Below are 5,619 nucleotides of genomic sequence, written 5' to 3' on the forward strand. Positions count from 1 at the left end.
CCAAGTAGTTTGTATGAAGATTTCGGGATGCTGAAGATAATTTAGATAAATAATTTTTATCTATAATAAAATATAAAGTTTATTGAGGTTAAACGAGGTCAATTCCAATTACGCTGATCGACTAGTGACAATTCTTGTCCGCATACAGATACAAATCCATTTCGGAATATTGGAAGAATATCGGAGGAATCTAACATTTAAATTTACTATTTCAAACTTATTCCAGAATGCGATTAGTGAAACGTGGAAATAAGTATAGAAAATTATCACATTTTAATTTCATCAATTTTGGTAATAATTTTAAACTTTCAATAAACAAGAGTAAGCCATCAATGAAATTAATTATGTGTATCCCCGGCTTTTCAAATCGCAACTAATTAAAAAGTGTTTTGTTTGTGGTGATAGCCATGACGTCAGCTTCAATGAGCTGCGCAAGGAGACAAGTACCAGTTGGCACCATATAATCTGTTAATTGCTTCTTTTGACTTAAGCTTAGGAAAAAAACTCGTTAACGGCAATAAGCCGCAATCAAATACGAACACACTATGTCTGTGCGTATGTTTATCACTGACACTAAACTCTGCATTTACAAGGGTGGAGTGGTAGATTCAAAACTCGGCAAGAAATATTTACTTACTACTACTTTCTTACTTGTGCCGTGAAACTTTCAATTTCCTATGAATGAGTGAGTTGTATTGTGGACTATAAATCGAGTATAGCTTTCACTAAAGTGGAGTACAAGAAAAATCGTCAAACTCAAATCCAAAAATATCGCATATCAGTTTCACAAAAATATTAAGCAAATGTTTTATAAAACAACAACAACTAACAGAGATCTTTGTTTACACATGATAACAGGCGCCTCATCACTGATCAAGCAATAAAAAATTTCTGTCAATTTTTGCAAAACCATGAGTAATATCCCCAGAATACGCCAATAGTCATTATAAGTGTTTTGAAAATACTTGCTGATATCTTGAAACACGTGATAACTTTAACGCCTCGCATAAAATATTGCCGTCAATTGCTATACAATTATTTTATAAGTGTATGATGATGGAATAATCCTCATAAACAATATACATACATATGTACTTACATATGTACTTACATATAAGGAAATAGTCGCTCTGTGGTCATCAATGGTTGAATGTTTCTAAGCGACAAAATAAAAACGATAAAATGCTTAATACCCTTTCCAGGTGAATTTCTTATAACAACTACCTTGAGGAGAGAAGAACGTGTGCAAAATTTCAGATCGATATCTCAAAAACTATGGGCCTGTTTCGCGTATTCAGACAGATAGTTGTACAAAAAGGCGGGCATGGCTAAATCGGCTTAACCCGTCATGTTGATCATTTATATAGGTATTTACTGTATAGGGTCTCCAAAGTTTCCAGTTGAGTGCTACAAACATCATGACAAATTCAATATACACTGTTCAACTGTATAGGAGACAGCATAGCAAGGGAAATAGCGAAATACCGGTAGGCACACTGATTTATTATGAATGAAAAGAGCACTATGTACCTATGTACATATATGTTTACACATGTATGTATGTATTTTAAAAATAAAAAGAGAGTAAACGTGTGTTTATAAATTAAACGTGTTGCGAAAACATGATTTAGTGGCTTTTCCATCGCCTTGAACCACATAACGGTGTATACATATACATATGTATGAGGTGACTATGCGTGCGTTTCTTCAGCTCACATATTTACAACATGTCTTACGAGTAGATTACGAATAAAACTTAATGCCTACTTTAATATTTACTTAATAAAATTCTTGAGATGCCTAGAAGACGCGTCTGCACTTCCTATAAACTTTGCTTTAAAGGTTCGCACTATAAAAGAGAATGAGCTCATGGCAAAACTGAGCAGCTAACCGCGAGATATAGATTTTTTCAAAGGGTAGTATTTAATATAAATTTGGTTTGTAAGATGTTTGTTTCCTTACCGCGATCTCGAATAAGGCAACTATTGAAAACATGATTTTTTCAGAGCAGTCGCACTTTTTATCCTTTTATTTTCAAAATTTGTAATTTTCAAAAAATATTCACTTCATTTTCAGGTAATAAAATTTTATCTAATCGAATCACCACTTAAGGCCCTGAACTGCGAAAAAGGTGAATAAAATGTGCAAATTTGTATCTACATACATAAATATGTAGATATGTATAATCTAATTTTCTAGATAACACCAATTCGCAACAGATTTATGGCCACCATAAAATCTATCACAGAAATATGACGCCCGAAGTGTTAATTGATCGCCGGTGCCGAGTCTGGCACAAATGCGCAGCAACGGTGTGGCAATAAAGCGGTAGGCAGCTACTGAACTTTACATATTGGTTTTCACTTTAATCGGTTAATCCACCCACACATACACACTTACCTTACCTAAGTATAACTCAGTTCCCAAAAACAACGAAATTGAAGGAAATGCGTAATTGCTCAGCAGAGTTTACAGTTCTTGTTAAACATTTACCAATTGCGAAAATTCGCTTCAGTGAGTTTATTAGATCGCAAAATATCACAGGTGTTGAATTAATTTTATGCAAATGGAGGCCTGGTTTTACGTCTCTTCTTTCAATAATATCAGATCAATACTCAATTCTCAATGAAGTTCTCTCTAGATTGGAGCTAAAAACTATTTGGTTCTTTTCGTTGAAATAATTTCTTGATCTCTACAATGAGGTATAGATAAACGCGAGACAATTAAGAGGGGAGAGTTGAGTTGTTTCCACCTCATCTTCTTCTACACAGCTTCTGTAGATGGCGTCTGGTAGGACTCCCTGTCTTACTGCGTAAACGCCAATAGGTCAATGGCCTGTTGAAAGCGTCACAACTAAGGAGAAGCTAGCCTTACCGAGTGCAAAGAGATCACTAAATCTCTAACACTATTGTTAAAAAATTAAATTTAACAAAACAGTATACTTAAAAAAAATATTTCTGTTCAATAATTAGATGATTACTTACACTACTCTGCAAATCTGATTGAAAACTGCGACTGAGGACTTATTTGATGTCACCTGATCACCAATTCAAGTTCAAAAATTTGCCACATTTTACTCATGGTGTGCACCTTAATTACAAGCTGCGTTTCAAAGTAAACAGGACCAAATAAAAAAACAGAACAAGTGGTTTTTTCGGCAAAATCAATTCATTTTATTCAAAATAGTCTCTTTCTGCCTCAATACAGTTTGTTGCACGGTCCAAAAGCATATCGAACGAGTGTTTTGGCTCGCTGGCCGGTATGGCCCCCAGTATGCCGGTGCAAGTCTTTTGAATGGTCTCTACGTCTGCACAATGCTTTCCTTTCATGGGTAAATGCATTTTTTCGAAAAAGAAGAAGTCGCACGGTGCTATATCGGGTGAATACGGGTAGTGATTAATGGTTAAAATGTGATTTTTGGTCAAATAATCGGTCACAAGCGTTGAATCGAATGTTGGATTCTGAACAATTTTTGGTCGCCAGTCAATTTGTATGGAACAAACCGTGCACACACCTTTGGTAAGCGCAAATGTTCTGTCAAAATGCAATAAATCGATGTTTTGGAGATGTTCAACTCCATTTCCATGAAATTCAATGATGATTTCGGCTGATTTTTGATGAACACACGCACAGTTTCGATGGAATTTCCGGTGATCACGGATTTTGATTGGCCCACATGTTGGTGGTCATTTATGTCCTCTCGACCACTTTGACAGGATCGGCAATCATCGCCATAAATTTGTTACATCAATTGAAGCATTTTGGTAAAAGTTTTACCAATTTTAAAACAAAATTTGTTCGAAGCTCATTTTCGACCCATACTTCACTTCCAATCAATGAAATATCATGAAACTCTCACTGGACAATCGAAAATATAGCAGATTCTAACACACCAGTCGACATATAGATGGCGCCACCAGGGGACGCTAGATTCAAAAAGTCCTGCAACGCACCTTCTATGTTTAAAAGCAACTATTCAAGCTCGATTTTTCTGCAAGCGAAAGAATATATAGTGAGAATTGCAAAGTAGATATATATTCAAGATTAAGACTGAAGACGTGGCACCATCTACTTAAAGTCAAGGTTAGATTGTCTTTATTATTTACTAAGATAATAAAAAAAACTGCCGCATGTAGAGCATTAACCCAATGCCCCTCAACCAAGGTTTGCAGACAACATAGGAAAGTAAAATATATTGCGAAAAAGTCGCGAAAACGAAGTAATAATCAATTTTGCCTTAAAGTATTTACATTTATAATAATTTGTAAGTTTGCAACACGATAAAAATAAATATTATTCATAAATAGATCTGCCATTGATAGACGTGGGTCTTTCATGATTAAATTACTCTATAATTTGGGTTCGTGGTTTGTCAATCAAAACGTTGAGACACGAGAATTCGTCGCAGTGATAAATAAACAAAGCACACCCTCATGCAAACATAGATGCCTACACATATGTTAATGGGTGTATTTACACCTGTTGACAGCACATTAGTTAGTACTCCCAGCCGCAAATATTTGAACGAGCGTATGTACAAGCGGAAAGAGGCGCATGAAAGCACCTTCATACACATGTTTATATGTATGTGCACACAAGCGCATGGCAAATCGTCATTGATGTTGTGCACAACATATTAGCGCGCTTATCAAAGCAGCCAGTGGGAGGATGCAGCACCCAAGCGCCCCTCGCTCGTGTGCGTTCTGACCGCCTACCTGTGCTGGGCGGTCTCGAGTCACACTCGGCATGGCGGTTTTGCTAATGGGCGTCACGTGTGTGCTGAGGGCAAATATTTGTCTGCGAATTTGTGTGTGCGTGCGTGTGTGTGCCGAGAGCTAAGCAAATAAACACAATAAATACAAAGCGCTTAGGCCATTTGGCCGCCGTCATACGCAGTGTCGCACGCTTACGAATTAGAGTTCATTGTTACTCAAATTGTGCTAATTAGCGCCGCACACGCAAAGCCAGCTAAAACTCATTAAATGCTGATGACTTGTTTTTGGAAAAAATCCCAAAACAAAGGCAAAATGTAAAACAAAATTTAACATTAATAGAATTTATTGATTCAACGCGTCTCTAACTACTTAATAATTATGATATGTTTATTTGACAAGCACTATAAAGCAGAGATAAAAAGTAGTCGTATTATGTCTATATGCATTTGACTTTACATTTATAATGCTTACTTTGTAGACAAAGCAAAAACAACATAAATAACTTTGTTGTGTAAATAATTAACCGTTATCTGTCGAGACAGCGAAAGTATTTTAAAGAAACATCCTTCACACTTTCTTTAAATTACTTTTTTATTTTTACCAAATCAGTGACAAATAATTGATGGCATCATTAATATGAACAACTACTGATCAAATTGCAAGGAGCGACTGCCGAAAAACGCCCGGAATTCAACTATATACGAGACAAGGGTTTACTATTTATTTGGAAACAGCCGCTGGAAAGTTTTGCCTCGCCCGCTTTAAAGCTCTGACCTTTCTCCTTCTGACTATAATTTGATCCGGTTAATGCAAGGCGCTTAATTGAATAATGTTCACAAGAGAAACGGATTTCAAAAATTCGCCTTTGTCCTGGACTCCAAGCGGAACGGAATCCCCGAATTGC

The sequence above is a fragment of the Bactrocera dorsalis genome, unplaced genomic scaffold, assembly GCF_023373825.1.
Source record: "Bactrocera dorsalis isolate Fly_Bdor unplaced genomic scaffold, ASM2337382v1 BdCtg259, whole genome shotgun sequence".
NCBI classification, from domain to species: Eukaryota; Metazoa; Arthropoda; class Insecta; order Diptera; family Tephritidae; genus Bactrocera; species Bactrocera dorsalis.